Here is a 12,500-nt window from a genome sequence, read left to right as displayed (position 1 = left end):
TAAAGTTACCTACGCTATGTTCCCCAGCAAAGAGAGAGATCTTGTTCTAAATTACATTTGCGTTATCAATTTTTCATTTTCATCTCAAAGATTTTTCTTTCCTTTGAAAGTGTCAGTTTTGATTAACATGAAACTTTTATACAATCCAAAAGCGCCTTGGGTGTTTTTAATTTATAGAAATACCTTTTTTATTTCCTTATCCCAGATTCCAGTTTCTCGCTAATGGGCTCCCATGCTTGTTAGATTATGTGAAATGCTTGGTACAGCAATGAAGGGGAGAAAAATAAAGAAAATAGACAGCAAGAGGAAGAACATATTCTCAGTCTTGTAGAAAAATCTGCTAGATGAGAGTTGCGTATTTCTAATAAAAATACTATTGCAACAATTTTCACGCAAGATGTTTACCAAATTACATAGCTTTCAATTCCTTATCACATGTTCATCTTTTATATTTATTTCATGAAATGCAATTGCTAGAGTGATAGGTATAGGGTCGGCGACCTCTTATACTTAGGTCACACCGAATCCAGCTATACTACGGATTATCAAGGATTACCCCGGACCATTGAGATCATGATCAGGGATGGTCCGGGGCTATTAGGGAGGAAAAGACAGTCGATGGTAAAATTGTGTCTTATTGAGAGAGAGAGAGAGAGAGAGAGAGAGAGAGAGAGAGAGAGAGAGAGAGAGAGAGAGAGAGAGAGTCTTCCTTTTATGACTTTTCCCGCAGATGAAAATAGGCAAATAAGCGGGTAGTCAATTTTCTTGTGAGCTTTTCATTGTTTATTTTTTATATTTGCTAATTCTGTTTGGAACATAGATATAATATGCAAAAATGATGTTTATACAAGTTCGACTTGTTGTATTTTACAAAAGGAAACATAATTTTCTACATACACTGCTAAGGAATGTAAAAATACCTCAAGGCTGATTAGAATTCGAAAATTCTATTTCATTAAGTACAGACATACACTCAAACACACAAACACACACACACACACACACACACACACATATATATATATATATATATATATATATATATATATATATATATATATATATATATATATATATATATATATATATATATATATTATGTCACGTGGTGGGCCGGGAAATTGGGTAAAACTCGCTGGTAAGATACTGATGTCTCACCAGGTAAATCCTCGGACAGCTAGGTAGCGTCAGGTTCCAATTTCTTTTATGGTCTCTAGTGGCATGGTTGGTTTCGACTTGGCCTTTCATTAGAAGGGGCTAGCGTTCGATCCCAAGTATGAGGTAGAAATTTATTTCTATTTGAACACGATGTTATGTTGATATTTATCCATATTAACTCATTAGGGGTAATTTGAATGAATTACTACCAATTGTGTCACGTGGTGGGCCGCGATATTGGGTAAAACTCGCTGGTAAGAGACTGATATCTCGCCAGGTAAATCCTCGGACAGCTAGGTAGCGTCAGGTTCCAATTTCTTTTATGGTCTCTCGTGGCATGGTAGATTTCGACCTGGCCTTTCATTAGAAGGGGCTAGCGTTGGATCCCAAGTATGAGGTAGAAATTTATTTCTATTTGAACACAATGTTGTGTTTGATATATATATATATATATATATATATATATATATATATATATATATATATATATATATATATATATATATATATATATATGTGTGTGTGTGTGTGTGTGTGTGTGTGTATGTGTGTGTGTTTGTATATATAGATATATATTTTCATCATCATTATCTCATCCTACGCCTATTGATGCAAAGGGCTTCGGTTATATTTTGGTAGTCGTCTCCATCTTGAGCTTTTAAATTAAAAGTTTTGCATTCATCATCCCCCACTTCAAGCATCATAGTTTTCAGCTATCTCTTTCATAGTTTTATTTCTAATCCTGTCCTGCCATTCAACTCCCAATATTCTTCTGAGGGCTTTGATCATTAATTCATTGTCATACACGACTCGTGTTCACACAGTCACACCAATATATATATATATATATATATATATATATATATATATATATATATATATATATATATTATATATATATATATATATATAAACATAAATGAATATCTTGAGAAATACGAATATCATTGTCAAACTATCTCCATCTACCCCTCACTATGATATCATCAGCATATGGTAATCGAGTAATATCTCTTATAGTTTAATTTCCAATCCTGTCCTGTCATTTAACTCCCAATATTCTTCTGAGGGCTTTGTTCATTGTTCCATTGTCTTACACGACTCGAATTCATGCAGTAATATATATATATATATATATATATATATATATATATATATATATATATATATATATATATATATATATATATATATATATATATATACACACACATTCATATATATATATATATATATATATATATATATATATATATATATATATATATATATATATATATATATATATATATATATATATATATACACACATTCATATATATATATATATATATATATATATATATATATATATATATATATATATATTGCGCTATCATAATAATTTGCAGACTTACGATATTCTTTGTTCTTCTATATTTTCAAATTTAATGAAATTATGTTGATTTCTATCTATAGAAGGTTTTTATTCATTTTGGTATAAAATAATAAAAATAAATTTCAGCTATTTGTTGCTTTATGAGTATTCCTGAAAAAAAAGTTCCCAAGATTTCATATATGTAAATTTTTCATATCTTTTGAAAACAAGGAGAAAACTAAAAGAAAAAAAGAAAAACTAAAAAAAAATTAAAAGTCTGATGGTCACTGATGAAGAAAATCGTGGAGCCAATGACGATGATAGCAAATACATCTAGGTTATTGAAAAACAAGATTTTTTCCTGGAATTCTCTCTCTCTCTCTCTCTCTCTCTCTCTCTCTCTCTCTCTCTCTCTCTCTCTCTCTCTCTCTCTCTCTCTCTCTCTCTCTCTCTCTCTCTCTCGCTCTCTCTCTCTCTCTCTCCTCTCTCTCTCTCTGCTCCACCATACCTGTATAAAATAAGGACTATAATCAAACTGTTACCAACTGAATAATGATTGAAATTTTCCTAACCTCTCCTTCGTCAGACGGACAATTCTTTTCAGTTCTCCGAGGATGACTCAGGACTGTCTGGATCGAGATTCATAGCGTCATTTCAAACCTCAATTAGGTGAGTCTTATGTCTTTATAGGTCACACAAATCTTCGACTCGGATAGTTCAGACAACGAGAACCTGCAAGAAGAGGAAAGAGGAGATAATATGTGTTTGAACTATTGTTTTTTTGGTGAAAATGGTTTGTGTTGAAGGAGCTATTCAAAAAGAAATGGTACTTTAGAACCGCTTCCTGACGGAGTGAAACTTGAGGAGAGCAGCGAATACGTCATAACAGAAAGACGGGCTTGACATGGCTGGTTTATTTACGCCACATAACAAGCTTACATAGAAACGGTTTGAGGAGAACAATGGCATAAAAACTTTAATAATATGAAACATTAGATGGCAAGCTTAAACTGTTTCTTTATTACCAGAGTAAGAGAGAGAGAGAGAGGAGAGATGAAGGAGAGAGAGAGAGAGAGAGAGAGAGAGAGAGAGAGAGAGAGAGAGAGAGCAATCGTATTATAATGCGTAAGAGTATATGGAATACATGTTCATTACAAACTGATTGGCATTGGTCTCAGTAAAGGAGAGATATCTTCAAGATAGCTACAATTCCTCACAAAAATATATTTACAACCCTTACCTAAGGAGTCCTCTACCTTATTTTGTTCTATATATCTTAAACGCAGATTATTTCCAGGTTTTATTACTATTTCAAAATTAATGTTCAGTAAAATGACCGACTTAACGTATGTTGTGGCCATTGACTTTATAAAGTAGAGGCCAATCTGCAATCTAAAAGCCATTTTCCATCCCAAGGAGTTCACAACCCGACGCTCTGTTGTTACCGGCCTTAGGACATTACATTATTATCCCATTTATATATATATATATATATATATATATATAATATTATATATATATATATATATATATATATATATATATATAATATATATATATAGAAGATTCGGTTTGTGTATGTATTGTACCACCATGTAAGGGTAAGGGATATGTGGCATGAGTGTTGTAATTCAAGGGGGATTAGTCTGTTAAGTGTGGTTGGAAAAGTGTATGGTAGAGTACTGATTAATAGGATTAAGGATAAAACAGAGAATGCAATCTTAGAAGTAGAGGGTGGTTTTAGAAGAGGTAGGGGAAGTTAAAATCATATTTCTACAGTTAGGCAGATATGCAAGAAATATTTAGCAAAAGGTAAGGAGATGTATGTTGCGTTTATGGATCTGGAGAAAGCATATGATAGAGTTGGTAGGGAAGCGATGACGAATGTGATGAGGTTATATGAAATTAGTGGAGGTTGTTGCAAGCAGTGAAAAGTTTCTACAAAGGTAATAAAGCGTGTATTAGGATAGGAAAATGAAGTGAGCGATTGGTTTCCAGTGAGGATGGGGCTGAGACAGGGATGTGTGATGTCCCCTTTGGGTCTTTAACTTGTATGTTGACGGAGTGGTGAGAGAGGTGAATGTTCGAGTGCTTGGACGAGGATTGAGACTGATTGAAAAGAATAACCATGAATGGGAGGTAAATCAGTTATTGTTTCTGGATGATACTGTATCAGTTGCAGACTCGGAAGAGATGAGAATTTGGAAGGGTATGCGAGAGAAGGAAGTTGAGAGATAATGCGGGTAAGAGTAAGGTTATGAGATGTATGAGTAGGGAATGTGGTTTGAGGCTGAATATCATGTTGAAGGGAGGGTTACTTGAGGAGGTGGATCAGTTTAAGCACTTGGGTCTGTCTTGGCAGCTAATGGTGGAGTGGAAGCAGATGTACGTAAGAGAGTGAATGAAGGATGCAAAGTGTTGTGGCCAGTGAAAGGAGTGGTATAGAATAGAGGGATAGACATGAATGTAAAGAGAGTTATGTATATGAAAGTGATTGTACCAAACTGTGATGTATGGATCGGAGTTGTAGGGAATAAAAGTGATGGAGAGACAGAAACTGAATGTGTTTGAGATGAAGTGTCTAATGAGTATGTCTGGTGTATCTCGGGTAGATAGGGTTAGGACGAAGTAGTGAGGGTGAGAACGGGTATAAGAAATGAGTTAGCACCTAGAGTGGATGTGAATGTGTTGAGGTGGTTTGGTCATATTGAGAGAATGGAAAATGGCTGTCTGCTAAAGAAGGTGATGAATGCAAGGGTTGATGGGCGAAGTGCAAGAGGAAGGCCAAGGTTTTAGGTGGATGGATGGAGTGAAGAAAGCTCTGGGTGATAGGAGGATAAAGGTGAGAGAGGATAAAATAGTGTGCTAAAAATACAAATGAATGGCTAGCGATTGTGATGCAGCTTTGGTAGGCCCTGCTGCTGTCTTCCGGTCCCCTTAAAAAGACCGCGGAGGTAGCAGCAGTAGGGGATTCAGCGTTATGAAGCTTTATCTGTGGTGGATAAACGAGGAATGGGGGGATGTGGCACCCTAGCAGTACCAGCCAAACTCGGTTGAGTCCCCTCGTCAGGCTGAGAGGTGCGTAGAGAGGAAAGGTTCCCTTTTATACATTTGTTTGATGTCGGCTATCACCCAAAATTGGGGGAAGTGCCTTAGTATATATATATATATATATATATATATATATATATATATATATATATATATATATATATATATATATATATATATATCATCCTCATCATCTTCATCATCGTTTCTAGTCTATTGCACGCCAGAAGCCTCACACATGTCCTTCTACTCGCATCTGTTCATTCTCTTTCTATGGTAGTCTATACCCGCAATTCTCTTAGTTCGTCAATCCATCCTCTTCTCAACCTTACAAGTAGTTCAAAACTAGCTTCACCGGGTATTTCATAACTAACGTTAAATTTTCCTTTGCTGCAAAAACATTAATTGGTATCTGACCATCAAAAATTTTCAAAGTCTATGAAAGCAATATTTATAAAATACATCGTTTCAGTCTCCCAGAAAAGCATTACATTGCAACTGGTGTCTTGACGTCAGGGGGGGGGGGAGTCATTACCGTAAATGAACTCTTGGTATTTAGTAGTCCTGATTTATTCTCATGAGTCTGGTGGGGGGGGGGGAGGGGAGAGTTGCGCATATTGTGGGTATGAAAATTCCTTCCTTGCAGAATTGGAAAGGGGCTACGTCGAACCCAGATTCATATTTCTCTGGCTTTTAGTTTTTTTCTGTTCATTATATTTGAATAGGAATGCAATAAACTAAGAAGGATTAAGGAGTAGATTAATAGTATTACTTGAAAACATGAACACACACACACACAAATAAATATATATATATATATATATATATATATATATATATATATATATATATATATATAATATATATATATATATATATATATATATATATATATATATATATATATATATATATATATATATATATATATATATATATATATATATTTAAATATGTATATGTCATTTAAGATTATGTCATCATTATGTTGAGAGCATTATTACATTTAGATTTGATATGAGATATAGTGGTTCCCAATTGAGATGTATATTAATATTATTTCCAACACAATAAATTTACAAATAAATATTCCAGATATAGTGCACGTTCCTTTCAAATTTAATCAAAATATAAAGAAGATTATCTTGAAACAGATAATGATAAAGAGGATAACTAAACGTAAGAAAATAGTAACTTCACTGTGTGAAGTTTTATATTGATAATTCTAGTTATCATAAAGTAAATTATGAATTGATAGCTTGAATAATCTTTAGGTAGATTCTCATAAAAGGACAGGAAATGGCCTAACTGAAAGACTAGGCGAATGCAACTAACTTTATTTGTACGGAGCATTAGTAGGCTATATGTACAACCCATTTCAGTCAAGAACGGCACAAAAATTCAAACACAATGATTCGAGAACATAAAGGCATAAACAGGTTATTATTGAGAGGAGAGAGCAAAAAAAAAAAAAAAATACTATTACAGTGTACAAGCGTGAGTGATACACGTGTGGTACATGGCTCCCCCTAAAAAAGATATACATGTAAAATAAGGCACCCCTGCTCTGGAGAGGTACACTTTAGATGGGCCATCTTGCAGAAAATACGCAAGATGGAGACCCACTCTTCTTTGACACAAACGGTTATTAAGAACGCCTTAGTTGTTTGACGGATCACGAGGAAAGGACCCGTGTAAGGGGGTATTATCGGTGGCTTGCTGGTGTCATTATGCAGGAAAACGTGTGATGCCTTTTTCAAATCTGTCGGTTCGTGTTGCTTCGCTGGGTGGCTTGTAATCTGGCAGAATGGAGTAAATCTCCCCAAACTAAGACATAGGTGCGGGAGATTGTCAGAGGAGGATGTCGACAGAAAAAATTCGGCAGGGAGGGATAACCAACGGTCTGCCATAAACCTTTTTTAGCTTCCCAGAAATCCGCGGTGTCCTTGGTAGTGGTCCCTAATTCTAGGAGGACCTAGGAAAGCTGAGTGAACCAGTTGGAGTTCCTTGTAGCAGGATATCAAAGCTGCTTTGAGGGTGCTGTGAAAACTTTCAACCATTTTGCTGGTAGAAGAGTTGTATGCCGTTGTTTGATGTTGGGTTATTCCCAGGAGATTCACTAATGATGTCCATAATTGAGAGATGAAAGTGGTCCACCTGTCACAAGTAATATGGTCAGGGACACCAAATCTTGCTATCCATCCTAAGAGTAAGGCAGATGTACACTAGGCGGACTTTACAGTTTCTATGAGAATGGGATATATATATATATATATATATATATATATATATATATATATATATATATATATATATATATAATATATATATATATATATATATATATATATATATATATACTTACTTCCTGAGTCGCGAAACTTTAACGTGGTGGAAGGGTTTGCGCATCGCCAATCTTCATGATCAGCAAAGATGTAATAGTGAGGGCCACTCATAACATGTTGGTTTACAGTTATCACGATAAAGTCTCCCACCATCACTAACTCACACTGACCAGTATGATGATGAAAACTTACATATTTCAGATCTATGTCCTTTAGTGGTCTATAAACAGCAGTATTTGGTGTTGTTATATATATATTATATATATATATATATATATATATATATATATATATATATATATATATATATATATATATATATATATATATATATATATAAAACGCAAACATACTTATATATCCAAACAAGTACTTACTATATGTGCCATATGTACAAATAGCTACGCCTAGATATATCTATACCAAACGTAACACCAACTATATAAACACAAACAGTCTTACGACGTTCCTAGAACATATCAACCAGCCCACGTTGCCAATATAATTTCCAGTGGAAGTGAAGAGATGAAACATATGTGACACCCAACGCCTTAAGATATTCAGATCCAGAAATTAGCCTTTGATGGAGGTTGGACGCCTGACTTTCTACAGTGGAGGGAATTTTAATATATATGTTTTTTTGTGGAAATAAATGCTTTCATGAGGGATTTTCATCTGCTTGGTATATATTGAAATAGCAGATTCAATCTCAGAGGCCTCATTATTATTATTATTATCATTATTATTATTATTATTATTATTATTATTAGTTATTATTATTATTATTAATAATAATAATAATAATAATAATAATAATAATCTAAACACTTAGTTGGAAAAGCGGGATGCTGTAAGCCCAAGGACTCCAACAGGGAAAATACCCCAGTAAGGAAAGGAAACTAGAAAACATAAAACAGTTTACCCGAGTGAACCCTAAAGCATGACAGCTCAAAACGGTATCAGGACAATTACCCCCCGTGGACAATTACCCCCCGTGGACAATTACCCCCCGTGAACAGTTACCCCTAAGGACAATTACCCCCTAGGACAATTACCCCTTAGGACAGCTACCCCCCTAGGACAGCTACCCCCCAGGACACCTCATTTCATAAATGGTTTAAAATAATTGAAATAAAACTAATATAACAAAGTTTAAGGTATTTCTAATGGATAAAAAATCATTTAAATACAAAATTCCTAAATTCGCTCTAATTAACTACTCTTTAGTACAATTATATAGTTTCTGAAATTGTTTATAAACTAAAATTGTTGTTGCTCTCTAAACTACTTTTTAGTACAATTATATAGTTTCTGAAATTGTGTATAAACTAAAACTGTTGTTGCCCTCTAAACTACTCTTTAGTACAATCATATAATTTCTAAAATTGTTTATAAACTATTTTTTTATATAGTTTCAAGAAAAATTTCTTTTATTTACTTCCTTGGCATTACTTTTCTTGGTATTTAGTGAAACGACCAATATCCCCTAAGCAATGGAATTTATCAGAAGTTCTAGAGGAAAAGACATACTAATGCTTCATGGATATATATATATATATATATATATATATAATATATATATATATATATATATATATATATATATATATATATATATATATATGTGTGTGTTAAGCAGAATGACTTGGCAAATGGTGTTGTGTCTTTTGAGTATGAAGAAAGAAGAAACAAAGCCAGTTGCAAAGCTAAAGTAAAAGTTCATATTCAACGAAGTGAAGTTGCTGGTACTCTTCATAATCACAACCATGCACCATCTGAAGCGAAAATTGATGCTGCAAAAACTATCCAAAGAGTCAATATGAGAGCCATTAGTTCAGAAGAAACAGCGCAGCAAATACTTTCCGAGACTTGTGGAAGCATTGATGAAGAAACTGGAGCAAGCCTACCACCAATTCATCATTTAATACGTAATATTAGACGACATCGACAACGATTATCTCGCTCACGGCCATTGCCTTTAAATGGCCAGGAACTTGTTTTAACAGATGAATATACCAAAACACAAGATGTCAAGATTTTCTGCTTTTTGACTCTGGGACAATTGACAAAAGAATTCTGATCTTTGGAACACAGAAAAACTTAGATTACTAAGTATGTAAATGTATTTATATACATTAACATTATTTTAAATGATGTTATATCAGTTTTATTTCAATTATTTTAAACCATTTATAAAATGAGTTGTCCTAGGGGGTAGCTGTCCTAGGGGGGGTAATTGTCCTAGGGGGTAATTGTCCTCGGGGGTAACTGTCCACGGGGGGGTAATTGTCCACGGGGGGGGGGGGGGAGGAATTGTCCTAGACCCCTGAAAACATTACAAAAATCGAGAATATACTTAAACAAAAGGAAGTTCTTCTAAACTGATTTGAGAATAGTGAACACGTATTTTGATTAAATAGAATATAAGTACAGCCATGCTGTTAAATAGACTTCCCAAACTGAGAAAGAATCCTAGGTGGTAATTTTATTTTCTCTTCTTTACAAGAGGAAAGGAAAGTGTTGCAGAAAAAGAAAAAAAAATGAGGTTCACTTTTCCAAGGAAACTCTATTACCTGTGTCTTTTAGTGCATCGTATTTTCATTGCAAATAAGATATCATTACAGGACGCAATATGTTGTTTCCTGTGGCCCTGTTTATTGCCAACGTTGACATCCCTTGCTTACGAGGTATTACTGATGTTTTACAAGGAAGCTTTTTTTTTTTTTTTTTTTTTTTTTTTTTTCACATCCGCCACCGAAGTTGGAAGGAGGTTATGTTTTCGGACCTGATTGTCAGTTTGTTTGTTTGTGAACAACTTCCTGGCCACAATCTTACTCATAGATTAGTGAAACTTTCAGAGATTTATTGTTTTGTTGGGATGTAAAAACGATTGAATTCTGAAAGTCCTAGGTCAAAGGCCAAAGTCAAGGTCGAGCAAAAGGTCGAACGAAATAAACTGTCGTGGTGGAAGTCTGCACTCTCAGAGTGTTTTCCTAGTTTTGCCCGTTTCATTTCCAAGGTACAAGATGCTGTAACTTGTATTACGAAATTTCAACATACAAGAAAAGTAATAGTAAAAAAATATATCTTTTGAGATTAGTAACAACGTTAAAAGAGATCTGTCATATATAAACAATGGAGAGAAAATCATGTCAATGGAAAATAAAGAATGTCTGGTAAGGAGAATGGAGTCAACTTAAAAAAGAAAAAAAGACGAGTCTGTCTTGAAAAAAGAAGTCTACCTTGAATAAAAAGAAGAGTCTACCTGGAAAAAAGAGGGGTCTACCTTCAAGAAAAGAGGAGTCTATCTTAAAAAAAGAAAAGTATCCCCCATCACAAAAAAAAAGGAGAAGTGTGTCTTGAAAAAGTGGAATCTACCTTGTAAAAAAAGAGGAGTCCACCTCGAAAAATTGAGAAGTATACCTTAAAAAAAACTTTATTAGAGAATATTTTGAATCGAAGAAATGTTTCTCATCCTTTAAAGAGATTATTGTCTGAAGAAGACAAACTTCTTCGGCAGAAAATGTGATTTATTGGGACTATTTAGAATCTTATTTTGATGAAAGTGGGTCCTATGATAGAAGTGATAGTTTGGAAAATTCTGCTGCTCTCTTTTATCTCTCTGCCTTTACTGCCAACTTCAAAGGGACTCCTCTCCTCCAAAACAATAAGTACTAAAGAAGGGAAAAACAACATTAGAAAAAATGGTGTTAAGTTAAATCTCAGATATAAAGAGTTACGAACAAGAAAATAAAGAGAAAGAGAGGAAAATAAAAATCATAATAATATTTCAGAGCATGACACTTTAACTTCATTAGACCTGTTTCCAAAAGTTTCTTAATTCCTAATAATTAATTCGACGCACTCCTCTCTCTCTCTCTCTCTCTCTCTCTCTCTCTCTCTCTCTCTCTCTCTCTCTCTCTCTCTCTCTCTCTCTCTCTCTTTGAGCAGAATCTTTATTTTATGTTGAATGTCTCTAAGACTTAATTATTTAAGTTCTATTGAAATTCCAACCTGCAGGTCTAGCTGGGGGACATGATAAAGAGAAGACTAATTTGCCAATATGAACGTGTGCTGCTTAATGAATTAATCCTAAAAGGATTTAATTTCATCTCTAGACACTTAATTGCAGGGAAATAGCTCTTTCTATGAGCTTTGATTTGTTTAAGATTGGTTACAGTTGGTAATTAATCTAGATTTCTTTTCAGTTACTCGTGTTTTACTTACAAAAGTTTACCAAATTACTTTAAGCTTTTAAAAAAAATTTGTTGGAAAATAAGACCAAGGGCTCCAACCGGGAAAAATAGCCAAGTGACGAAAGGAAATATGGAACCAGATAGAATAAAACACATGCGTTTACTCTCAAACAAGAGAGCTCTAACCCAAGACAGTAGAAGACCATGGTACAGAGGCTATGGCGATACCCATGACTGAAGAACATTGGTTTGATTTTGGAGTGTCCTATTCCTAGAAGAGCTGCTTACCATAGCAGATGTCTCTTCTACCTTAGCAAGAGGAAAGTTGCCTCTAAACAACTACAGTTTTTGTATTATTCTCATGTATTCTTATGTACATGTATTTTGACAATA

Source organism: Palaemon carinicauda, chromosome 32 (assembly GCF_036898095.1).
Source record: "Palaemon carinicauda isolate YSFRI2023 chromosome 32, ASM3689809v2, whole genome shotgun sequence".
NCBI classification, from domain to species: Eukaryota; Metazoa; Arthropoda; class Malacostraca; order Decapoda; family Palaemonidae; genus Palaemon; species Palaemon carinicauda.
Note: the sequence above shows the minus strand (reverse complement) of the source record.